Genomic DNA, 13,573 nt, shown 5'->3' with positions numbered 1-13,573 from the left:
GGTGTCCCAACAGTAAACAGCAGTCCTCTAGAAAAAAATATAGAGGGAGCTGTGCTGTCTCGCCCACTTTATGAGCTTCTTGACACACCAGGACTGACATGGTAGGAGATGGAAATGCTGAACTAGATGAACTCGGGGTCTGAGCTCAAAAGGTGGTTGTTCTTGCATGTGTAGCTGTCCTCAGAAGTCTTCTCTGTGCGCCCATTCCTTCTTTAACCATGTTTCACACATTTCATGCCTATAAATTGCATTGCACATTTAAAAGTTCCCCTTTTTGTTCAGAGGAAGCAATAAAAGAAGGCAAGCTGGAAATTATGTCATCTTGTACTGGAATAGGTTGACCGGGCTTATCAGACAGAATACAAAGATAACCCATTTTTAACTGTTGCTAAACCCAGGTTTTTTTATCTGTGCAATTAATAGTCTCCTCTGGAATAGGGAACTAATGTAACAGTAGAATACATTATATATTCCCAGGTACATCTCTAACCACAACTGTTCTGATGGCACAAGAACAGTAAAGTTTTCTTAAGAGAGGGTGCTTATTTCTACTGATTGACTGTCCCACCACAGATCCCCCCCCCTTTGGCTTCTATGCTGTTGCTGTGGGTCCACTGCCCACCCCCCACCCCCGGACAAAATTCCAAGAAACTCACTGTGCTGTAGCAGTGAGGGGGCGGGGATTTGCAGAAATTGGCACCCGCTTTTAAGAAAATATAAGGTCCTTAAGTCTTTGGAACTGCTTTGCCAGACACAAACCAGTAGACCCTTGTTCCAGTTGTGAGTGACCTTAGCCAAGTGTCTCTCACAGCTACCACCCTTCCCCAACCCCCAGTCTGCAAAATGGTCCTTATAAGTTTAAACTAATTAACATGCTTATATCCTGCAAAGCCTCTTAGCCAAACAGCTGATGAGGCATATTTGAATAACACAGTGGTCAAATGTTAAACCAGCAGCATAACAAGAAAACATCACAACAAAAATATCCCACCTTATATTTGAAGATGAGCCACAAAGTGCAGGGCTTAAGCAGAAACTCCAAACTGATGGGCGGTGTAGATGGTCCTGGACTACCTTACAGTGCTGGTGTTCACATTACTGAGACACTAGGTATCATATTATATAATCTGACCATATATGCACTGGATATATAAATATTGGGTAGACCTAACTGGCAATCAAGCCCTATAAAATGTGAGTACGTCTACACCATAAAACTCATGGTTCTCTCTCTCCTGGCACAAAAGAAATTTCTGCCAATAGCAGAAGTCTGCGGCAGTGTGCACAGGTCATGATACCACTTCTGTAACCAAGGACACGAGTTGGACAAATTTCATGTTCTTTTTTCCTTCACATGACAGCAGTACTTTACCCTGGCTCCATTACGTACAACTTTCTCCATTAGGAGAGGGGTTTTTCTTCTTTGTCCATTTAACTGTATCATCCGCCTCCTCCTTCTAGACTGGACTGGATTATGTATCTATAGATCTCCTTGGCTGCTATATGTATAATGTTTTAATGAAGCAGAAGAGGAGCTGCAGTTCTGTGGTAGAGGATATGCTTTACATGCAGAAAATTCCAGGTGCAATCCCAGATAACTTCCATTAATGAATCCCAGCAGGAAGCAGATGTTTGGAATGATGCTTCCCTGCCAGAAACCCTCGAGGGTCAGAATTGATAATACAGAAATAGATGGATCCGTGATCTGAAGTTCTAAAATACATTTATGCATTCATATAATTAAAACAGAATAAGACAACCTTTAGCATTCTCTCTCTCTCTCCTCTCCCCCCATAGTCAAAGGACAGAGTAGAAAATCTATTCTGTACTCGGATTCATTTTGGGGGATTTCACTATTGACTTGCCAGTTTGAAAACTCAATTAAAATTTCCATGAAAAGTTTTTGACTATCCAGAACATAAAGACTGCAAATTTCTGGTTTGTTTGCCCGTAGTTTATGCTCAGCTTCTGGCCTGGAATGATGTAGGAAAAAAATATGGGAAAGAGGAGAGGTAAATGTGGGACAGAGGCCACAGTTAATAAAAATGCAGGATAGAGGCCATAGTAAAGATGGGAACTAAGAGAAAAAGCTGGCTGGATCCAATTCAGATGTTCGAATGATGCCCCCTGCAGGGAAGAAGAGCAAGTTAAAGCGGAAAGCAAAGTTAAGACTTGAGTAGGCTAGCTCAATGTTTTACGGACCGGTTGTTAAATGTATTAGTTTTTCCCCATTTGTTTCACCTTTTACAAAGAATATGAGTACGAAAATAAACTCAAGGAAATAAATTTTATAGAAATGTATGCTTAAGTAATATCTTTACATATATAATAATCTAGACAGATTTTGAGTAGCCCAGGCTAGCCTGATCCTGGTCTCTGAAGTTAAAGCAGCGTTGGCCACCAAGGAAATTCAGGGGTTTGTTATGCAGAGGCAGCAATGCCAACCGGGTCTGAATGCCTTTTGCATTGGAATCCCATGAGGGGTTGCCATAAGTCAGCGGCAACTTGACAGCAGCAAAAAACACACACACACCGGAAACATTATAGCCCCATAGAATATGGTAGCTGCCCGTATTTGAGAATATTGCTGCTCCACAGAACTTCCTGGGTGCTTCTGTCGTGTTATGAATGCTAAGTGGCAATACTTCTTGCAAGACAGTAGGAGGTTATATTCCAGATGTTGGGCGCCATCTAATGGATTGCTTGTGCCGAAACAAAAGGAAAAATGATTTCCTTAATAATTATATGAAGCAGCAGGTGGCTAAGACTGAAGTCAGACACACACTGTAATGTGCAGGAAGGCAGAAAACAAATATAGATCAACCCTTGAAGTCAGAAACCCACTCCAAGTGCATGGAAAACTGCTACTCTTTTCCACATGTCAGAAGCTTGAAATAGGCGCACTTAGAATTGCCTAAATTCTGAACAAGCCTCCGCTTGGGTTGATATTTTTCTCTTTCTCCCTTCATCTTGGTGATGGGACTAGCTCCTCTTCTCTCTGTATTTGAAACAAGGTAGTTTTTGACTGTTGCCACAAGGAAAGACCAGAGGAGGACCTCACCTAATCTCATCACCCCATGAGCTGAGAAGCCTTCCTGGTCTAGTATGTGGTCATCAAAGCCTCTCAATGTACGTTTAGGCACAAAGGCAACCAGCTGCTTTAACATTGACACGAAAAGAATTTCCCTCCATGTTAGCAATTCTCAAATAATTAGTAAAGAGTCCAGTAGCACCTTTAAGATTAACCAACTTTATTGTAGCATAAGCTTCCGCGAACCACAGTTCTCTTTGTCAGGTGCATAACTGTGGTTCTCAAAAGCTTATGCTACAATAAAGTTGGTTAGTCTTAAAGGTGCTACTGGACTCTTTCCTATTTTGCGACCATAGACTAACATGGCTAACTCCTCTGGATCAAATAATTAGATCAGCCAAAGGAGAGTCAACCTATTTGGAATTGTCTGCCAAATCCCAGCACTTCTGATCAGACCAGGACTGCCTGAAACAGTCCTCCCCCTGCCCACCGGGAGAGCTCCCATCTCACCTTTTTTTGGAACATTTCTCAAGACCCTGAACTCCTTGCCCTTGACTAGTATGGTGTGTGTGGTATGTTACGTACCATCAAGTCACTTCTAACTTATCAAGTTTATTCAAGTTTAACAGCCCATAGGCTACAAACTATAAAAAAAGAATTTAAGCAATCAAAATCACAGTAAAACAAAAGTTTGCCACATCCGCAATGCAGCTTCTGCAGAGGCTACCCAGAAGTAATCTTAAACTTGAAGTGTCAGGGAGGGCCGTATACTTCAATAGCCATTTCCTAAGGAATCTCTTTCTGGCTGTTGCATTCTTTGGACAGTAGAAAAAAGTATGGGACAACGAATCGACCACTGCCACAGGACTGTCACAAAAGCGCTGATCTGGAGGTGTCTTAAGGAAATGGCCCTTCATCTGGGCTGTTGGCAGCGCATGGCAATGTGTGATCATGTATGACCACCTCAATTTTGGGACTGCCAGCATAGATAGAGATAGAGAGGGGGATCAAACTGGGTAGAGCACTTAATTCCCAGATGGAGGGGGGAGCATTTTCATACAGCATCTTTTTGGATGGAGTCTCAGTCCTGTTTAAGCAGCTTCGCTATAAGTAATACTCATCTTCTTGCAGTGAGATTCCTTGATTTCCATGAACCCAGTTGGTTTGTTTCCATATCCACAGCTCTATTCCATTTTGACCAACAGCACTCATGGGTTGCTGATCTGCTGAAAACTGGGAAATCTTCAGAATTTAGCAGTCTGAACTTAAAGCTGACTATAGCTTTCCAGATTAATGTTGAAATATTGGGAAGGCTCAGTTTGAGTAGTACGACTGCAGAAGCTATACATGGTGGTAAAGCAAATATTTTGTGAAAGAAGGTTAGCTGGAGTCTATCAAGTTGTTCTATTGGGCCCAGGAACCCGATCTGGGAGCCATACACTATGTGTTGTATCACAAGAGCCTTGTATACCTTCAAAAGTGCTGGCACATATTGAGCTTCTTGGATAAAGAAGAACTTCCTCAAAGCCAACAAAGCTAAGCCAGTTTTCTGTTTGAGATATTGAACATGCCTGGGCCAAGGTAAATTTGACTGGAACATGATTCCTAGATATCTAAATTTGTCGACCTATTGTAATACGTGCATACCAATTTTCCATCTTTCGTTTAATCATATTGTTGACTTTGTAAATACCATTAGATTTATCTTCATTTATCGTCAAGAGTTTACTATTGCAATAGGCGATTAATGCTTTTATAGTGTGCTTTAAAGCAATCTGAGTTCTGGAGAGCAAAACAAGGTTGTCAGCATATAGCAAGTCAGGCAATAGGTGATTTCCCGGATACGAGGCATGGGTGGAGGTGCCTTGCAAGTATGGAACAAAATCATGTAAATATAGGTTGAATATATGAAGCACAAAGACTCAGCCCTGGTGGATACCTCTTTAGACAGGTATTTTGATTTGATATAGATCCCGATTGTTTAATTTAACACATAATGAATTTTCAGAGCAGAGGTTCATTATTAGCTTTAACAATCTCTTGGGTAAACATGCAGCATTTAGCTTATTCCACAGCCATGCACAGAGTCAAAGGCAGCCATTAAATCAATGAATGCTGCATATAGGAAACCGGGCATGTCTAACACATATTTGCAATGGTCCACGCAAGAGTGACTGTTTCTGAAGCCAGCTTGCTTGTTGCCCATTACCTCCCCTTTGTCTATCCAGTGCAGCAGGGGCTTTTTTGCAAAAGAGATGTATACAGCTTGCCTCTTACTGCCAGGAGACTAATAGATCAATAATTGTTTGGATCAGTTTTATTGCCTTTTTTATGTATAGGTGTAATCAGTGAGGTTTTCCAAGTATCTGGAATAATTCCATCCCGATTTACCAATGTGAATAAAGGTGCAAGCACTTGATTCCAACGATCAGGGGCTATCGTCAGAAGTTCAGCAGGGAATACATCAGGGCCAGGGGATTTTGTCATTCTCAGAGCTTTCATCAATTCGACTGTCCCGCATTTCCATTTTGGAATTTGCTTAAGATTGATTTCAAAGTCCAAATCCAGTTCGAGATTATGCTTCTTACAGAGGTTCTTAAAAAGCTTTTCTCAGGTAGTTGATAATATGGGAGTTATAGTGTTATTTCGTGGTTTCAGTGTTGGAGTAATTAAATGCCATAGAAACGTATTAGGTTTCCCTTTGGTTTCTGCAATTATATTGTCCCATAAAGATTTCATAGACTGGCACTTTTTCTTCTTCGGCATAGCTTTACATTCCCTTCTGGCTCATATCAATTAATGTCATGTGATAGTCATGTTACTGTGTCTAAAAAGTTTGTAGTTCCACAACTTGGTTTTTGGTCTTCCTGCAGTCCTTAACAAGCCTACTTTTTGTGTGATGGTAGAAATTGTTTGATTTCCCCTTTTTATTCCTGCTACTTAATAGAACTAGATTTAACAATAACGATAACAACAACATTCGATTTATATACCACCCTTCAGGACAACTTAATGCCCACTCAGAGCAGTTTACAAAGTATGCCATTATTATCCCCACAACAAAACACCCTGTGAGGTGGGTGGGGCTGAGAGAGCTCCAGAGAACTGTGACTAGCCCAAGTTCACCCAGCTGGCTTCAGGCGGAGGAGGGGGGAATCAAACCTGGGTCTCCAGATTAGAGTCCCGCACTCTTAACCACTACACCAAACTGGCTCTCTCAAACAGTTTGATGAGCAGTGCTATGGATTCCAATGCTGTGTGACAATCTTGTTCCATCTGAACCTTCTTTTTCAGATTTTGTGCTTCAATAGTGTGGAGCACTTTTATAGCACCTTCAACCGATCTTTTGAACCATCTTCATTTAGATGTTAATACTTTGGATCCAATTTGGCCAGTACTCAATTCTGATGTGGTCTCCATTGATATTTTCATGGATACTGGGAGATGGTCACTTATTCCATAGTCTTCTACCTTGAACTCTAATACTTTGGAGAGGCAGGAATCTCCAATTAGCATATAGTCAATTACACTTGCTCCTTGTGGGGAGATGAACATATAATCTCCTGAAGAACTGATGGTGTTATTTCTGTTAATAATTGCCAGGGACAATTTAGAAACCATATTTATCATCTTAGCCCCTTGTCCTTGGAGTGGCGTGTTCCCTCTGCGGCGTTGTATTAGAAGAAGTCATCTTTCCAGAGTTTGGAGAGGAGCAGTTCGTTATCATTTAAACCAGTTCTGGCATTGAAGTCTCTCCCACCCGCTATCATAATAGCTTGTGGGTAGTTACTCTGTAAGTCCAATAAATAGTCTTCCAGAGTGGTCCACTGGGAATCAAAATCAGTCTTGGAGGTTTTCGGAGGAAGAACTAACTTATGGCAACTAGGACTTTCCACTACTATCATGAAGGAAAGGCCTCCAAAATGTTTCATCATTAGCAGCCTTGCTCAGATCTTGCAGACTGAAGGACATGACTTTTTTATTGAGTCCAGCCATCTTATTTTGGGTCTTCCTCTTTTCTTACTTACTTCCACTTTCCCAAACATTATTGTCTTTACAGTGGGGACTAGTAAAACTCAATTTCCCATTAACCCTAACAGGAAATCATGCCAGGGGAAGGTAGGGGGGAATAATTCACAGAAAAAGTAAGACTTTCATATTGGGGGCGGTTACATGTGTATGTGTGCAGGTGTGAGCAAAATTGCACATCCTACTATATAAAAGGCAAGCTGTATTTGCAATGATTCACTGTTTATCTTCACACAGGTGCACTCATAGGCCCCTCTGCAGGAATAAAAAGTGAGTAATCACCAGCAATATGGCTTGCCTGGGAGGCCCCACTGCCAAAGCAGGAAGGACCAGCATGGCGGTGCGGTGCTCTGAAGGCCCTGAGGAGGTCGCTACCAAAGTGGGAAGGCCCAGTGTGGTGGCGAGGCCACTGTGGGGCCTTGGGAGGGCCACACTGCTGTACTGGGTCTCCCTGCTGCCTGATGGGCTGCAGAAGTGGCAGGGAGGCCCAGTATGGCAGTGCAGCCCACCCAAGGCCCCACAGTGGCTGCGGAGGCAATGGGAAGGCCCAGCGCGAAGTTGCAGCCCTCCCAAGGTCCTGCAGCAGCCACAGAGGTGGTAGGGAAGCCTGGTGCAGTGGTGCAGCCCTCCTAAGGCCCTGCAGTGGGGTCCTGCCAAATCAGTTTTCTAGAGCCCATTGTATTTTTCCACATTTATTTATTTACTTCATTTATACCCCACCTTTCTCCGCAATGGGGTGGGGACACAAGGTGGCTTACATCGTTCTCCTGTCCTCCATTTTATCTTCACAACAACCCTGTGAGATAGGTTAGGCTAAGAATATGTGACTGGTCCAAGATCACCCAGCAAGCTTCCTTGGCGAAGTAGGGATTCCAACCTGGGTCTCCCAGATTCCGGTCCAGCATTCTAATCACAACACCACACCGGCTCTCTCAAATGCTCACAACAACGAAAGTGGTTTTGGAATATACGTCTGAGCTAGTCACACACGAACACCCATGAAGTTCCCTTGTACTGAGTCAGATCATTGGTCTATGGAGGTCACTATTGTCTGATGGGTAGCAGTTCTCCAGAGTCTCAGACAGAGGTCTTTCACATCACCTACTATCAGATCCTTTTAACGAGAAATACTAGCTATTGAGCCTGGGAACTTCTGCATGCCAAACAGTACTCCCCGCTCCCCTCTGTGTCACTTAATTACCTGACCCAATCATTCAGACTGTGAGGAAGGACTGATTTTGTTGTATACTGCCGCTTGAAAAAGTTATCCCGGTAGGCCTGTGTGCAAGCAGGAGTGTAGGAGGGACACAATTTCACTTCCCTGCTAGAAGCCTGCAGGAGTGCAGGGCCTACCAAGAACTCTTCAGAACCAGCATACTGGACAACCCTGGGCCTAGTGGAAAAGAAACAGCCTTCAGTTATATATTCTTGTATCTTTTCTTCCAAGCTCAAGTTACCTGCCCTACAGTTACTGTTAATAAAGAAACCTTCAAGTTTAAGGAACGGAGTGTTCCGTTGTTTGCTCCACTACAAAATGAATTTTAGATCATACACTGAACCTGAGTCAGCAGTGTAATGCTGTAGCTAAAAAGGCAAATGCAATATGAGGCTGTATCAGTATAGTGTATACTGTATACTGATACAGTATAGTATATCAGTACAGCGTCCAGATCACATGAGGCAATGGTATCGCTTTACTCTGCAAGAAGAACAATATTGGCAACAAATCTTGGAATGCTTGATTGTCTTGGTCAGAGTTCTCGGCATGCCAAACTTGGCATTCTGGGTACACGTGAAAAGCTGTACAGTGCTAACAATGGAAATTTTTTGAAGTTTGTAGAATATTTAGCCCTTTTTGATCCTATCATCAATTTTTGCGCAGAGTTAAAGATGAAAAAACAATGGTTCACTACTTAGGAAAAAATATCCTAAATGAGCTTATACAGCTAGTAGCAGGTGCTATAAAGCAGCAAATTTCAGCAAGTGTAAACTTAGCCAAATACTACTCAGTTATTCTAGACTGCGCACCTGATATTAGTCATATTGAACAAATGACAATGGTTTTACATTATGTCAATGTAATCAAACTATCAGATACCTAGATGTCTGAGCCTGAGGTTATAATAAAAGAACATTTCTTGGGATTTGTTCCACTACAGGAGACTACAGGTGCCTTTATGACAGAAACTCTTCTTGGACAGTTTAAGCAAATAGGATTACCACTTGAGAATCTGCGGGGTCAGGTTATGATAATGAGAGTAACATGAAAGTTAAAGAAAATGGCAAAAAAAGAGAGTCCGAGACATAAATCCACATGCCTTTTTGGTGTCCTGCAATGCAAACTCTTTAAACTTGGTAGTCAATGAGGCCGCTAAGCGTTGTCTGGAAGCAACAAGTTTCTTCAGTTTGGTTCAACAGATCTTTAATTATGTCTCTGCATTGACTCAGTGTTGGCAAATTCTAATTAGCCGTATCAGGCATAACCGTTAAGCCATTGAGTCAAACAAGATGAGAGAGTCAGAAAAATGCTTTGAAACCACTGAGATATCATCTTGGTAGTATATATGATGCTTTAATAGAGATCTTTTACGGCACAAACCTAAGAAATTTATCTGGAAATACTTCTTGAATTGAAGCTAAGGCCCTCACTGATGCAATTTGTAAGTTGAAGTTTGTGGTGTCCAGAGGTGGTAGAACTCAGTGGGTTGCCCTCAGAGAAAACAGTCACATGGCTGGTGGCCCCGCCCCCTGATCTCCAGACAGAGGGGAGTTTAGATTGCCCTCCGTGGCGCTCAGTGGCGCGGAGGGCAATCTAAACTCCCCTCTGTCTGGAGATCAGTGGGCGGGGCCACCAGCCATGTGACTGTTTTCAAGAGGTTCCGGAACTCCGTTCCACTGTGTTCCTGCTGGAAAAAAAGCCCTGGTGGTGTCCTTTGTTACATGGTACAACATCCTTTTTGAAATTAATTTTACAAGCAAGCTACTACAAAGTAAATTCAGCTACAAGCCAATGGCAAGTGACCAAGAATTACCTTGTGTGCTGTAGGTGTGATGAGGGTTTTCAACAAGTTTTGATAGATGCTACTGAGATTGTAGAGCAGCAAGAAATACTACCAAACTTTGAGACAGAACAAGTTAGAAAAAGGAGAAAAAAACCAGCAGTTTGAGTATGGGGCCCAAGAACAGGCACCACAAAAACCAAAGAAGAAATTCAAAGTAGGTCTATTATGCTGTGTGAAACATGGCCACACAATCAGTTGAAGAGAAATTCCAACAGCTACAATATAATTCCCTACTTAGCTTCCCTATTTAGCTTTACTGAAGATGTACTTAAGTCCAGCAAGAAACTGGAAACGTCATTGATGCACAATGGAAACAAAGATATTGATGCTGAAGATCTGTGCTGTGAACTTATATAGCTTGAAGACTTCCAAAGTCTATGCTGCCCAAGGAGAACTTCTCTTCATAGTACAACAAAAACTCCTGTTGCTCTAAGGATCCTTCTCACACTTCCAGTGTCAGTGGCAAGTAGCAAACGCAGTTTCTCAAAGTTCACACTTATGAAAATGGACATACACTCAACAATGCTGCAAAAGAGACTAGTTGGTTGGGCGACTGTATCAATTGAACATACCCAAGCATGAGCACTTGACCTGAAGGAACAGGTGACAAAATTTGCAAAGCAACGCACGCAAAATGAGATTTTGACGTGCCTGAAATGGCAACGTTCAAAAGACTTAAATTTTAACATCACAGTTCTCAGGATTATTCAAAATGATTTGTGATTTGTGCACTAAAACTGTTTTGTATTTGAAAAAGAAAATCAAAGATTGTTGTATTAATTATTCTCATAATTTTTTCCAGAATTTAGCAATTTCAAGATTTGTGATTTTCGTTTTTCCTACAATTCATCTGTTTTTGAAAATTGGTTAGCAGTGTGGGCGGGGGGGAAGGGCGCAAGTAGTTAGCCTTGCCTAAGGCACAAAAAATCCTGGCAGCGGTCCTAACTGCAGTAGAGCAAGGACATCCGAGACTCGGTTCGCAAGCAACCTCAGCTGTCGAACGTAGTATGTTTGTCTTTTAGAACTGTTCATTGTGATGTTTGAGGCATCACAACCTGTAGTCAGCATTAAAAATAATATCCAATTGACCATATTTACCCAAAAGGAAGGCTACCCTGAATATAAGATGACCTCCCTTAAAAAAGATTATATACAAAAGATTATTTTACCACTGTACATAACTGTAACTTGTATGCAGATTCAAAAGAGCTCCCTTTTCCTTTTTTTTTTTTTTTTGAAAAATTTTTTATTGGGTTAGAACATTTTTATTTTTACATTACAATCAATTTTCCCCTAATTTTTCGTTTCTAACCCCCTCCCTTTCCCCCCCTTTTGTTGACTTCCAACAGCTTTCCCACCCTCTGTCCCTTTTCCCTTACTTCTATTAAATTCCTCTGTCTAAAACAGATATACATTCTCCATTATATTAAGCAGTGCATCATTAACTCCTTTAATTATTATACACCCAAACTATACGTCTTTAGATAAACAATTTATCCCATTTTCCAGTTTTGAATAATTCTATATAAACCTATAAAAATATATAAACCATAAAAATTTCCCACATTTAAATCAAACAATTTGATTTATTCTCTATATATTACTCATTTCAACTTTTTATGGTAATTCTATATAACTCCTCAGATACTCAATCAATTTAACTCTTCTATACATTCAGTTTGGTGCATATAAATCTTGTCAAAGAAAGAAAATATTGTTAGTTAGTCAATCCTCATGTTTAAACCTTATCATTAATTATTCTCTATCAGTTGACCTATACATATCTATATATATCTCAATCAATTAATCGACTTTACCGGGGGAGGAAGAGAAATGTGAATTTATAAGCAGAGCTCCCTTTTCCTTGATGGCCCATGTGGAGAAGAAAAGTTTGCTTTTCAGATAAATACGGGTAATGTAAAGAGAGAATTGCTGTTAAACTCACCTTCGTGCTCTAGGGATTTTCAGCTAATGTAAGTAGATCAGATTTGAAAACATTACCTTATTTCTGTGACAGACTTTTAAAAGCTTATTTAAAAATACAAGGAACATTGGTTACCTCATGCTTTTCACGTATTATGCACATTAAGTGAATCTGTCGATGCTTTCTAACACCTTGTAATGAGAATACACTGTGAAAGAAATATTCTTCATCCCACAAGTGTGATGGTAAAATGCAGAAAGACTCCAGTTCCCAATTAGCACTGCATAGTTGTGACTTCTAATTATGTGTTTGAAATAACACAGATTATTTTTTCCCCTCCAACAACTATAAAAATCCACCCAGCTAGGGCAAAATATTTGCTTACTGTGGGTGAATGCTTCAGTGTTTTGTGACGTTGTACTTGACCTTAGGTAAAGGTAGTCCCCTGTACAAGCACCAAGTCATTACTGATCCTTGGGGGGGACGTCACATCATGATGTTTTCTTAGCAGACTTTTTACAGGGTTTGCCATTGCCTTCCCCAGTCATCTACACTTTACTCCCAAGAAACTGGGTACTCATTTTACCAACCTCGGAAGGGTGGAAGGCTGAGTCAACCTTGAGCCAGCTACCTGAACCTGGCTTCCTCCAGGATCAAACTCAGGTCGTGAACAGAGCTTGGACTGCAGCTTACCACTCTGCGCCATGGGGCTCCCTGTACTTGACCTTAAGCTGACTCTATGTAAACCAGAAAAAGACAGAACATGTGGCTACTAATTTATCATTACCAAATGTGAAACTTTTATCCCATGATCTAAATAAAGACTGTAAGCGGTAGTCTCACAACTAATATGTAGCATGTAGAACAGGAGTTCCCACTACCCCATCCTGTTCTGGCCCCATGAAGACCCTGACATTTTGTTCCTGGATATCAGCAGATCCCCAAGACAGGAATATGGGCAAAGTGTGTAATTGCAGTGGGATGCAGAATGGTTGGAAAGAACGCTGCTTTCAAAGACAGAGGTGCTATTCTCTTGACAGAAGAAGGGGGGGGTATAAGGTGCTAAATTTATATCCCATTTTTTGTGTTAGTCCATACAGTCTAGTAAAACAGCACTTTAAAAAAATCTAACATCATGAAAACATCAAGACAACCAGACACTTAGAATCCAATCATAGAATCACAGGGTTAGAAGGGACCTCTAGGTCTAGATGACCTCTAGGGTCATCTAGTCCAACCCACTGCACAATGCAGGAAATTCACAAATACCTCCCCCCTGCCACACACAGTGACCATGCCCAGAAGATGGTAAAGCACCTTCAAGATCCCCAGCCAACCGGCCTGGGGAAAATTGCTACCTGACCCCAAGGTTGACCCCAATCATATTTATTAAGATATTTATACTCTGATTTTCTCCCAATGGGATATTTATAATCTGATTTTCTCCACAATGGGGGCCCAAACAGCTTTACAATCTCATACTTCCCCCCCTCCCTCATCTTCACAACGACCTTGTGACTTAGCTTA

The sequence above is a fragment of the Eublepharis macularius genome, chromosome 6 (assembly GCF_028583425.1).
Source record: "Eublepharis macularius isolate TG4126 chromosome 6, MPM_Emac_v1.0, whole genome shotgun sequence".
Classification (NCBI taxonomy): Eukaryota; Metazoa; Chordata; class Lepidosauria; order Squamata; family Eublepharidae; genus Eublepharis; species Eublepharis macularius.
The sequence above is the reverse complement of the archived record's forward strand: the minus strand, read 5'-3'. Positions refer to the sequence as shown.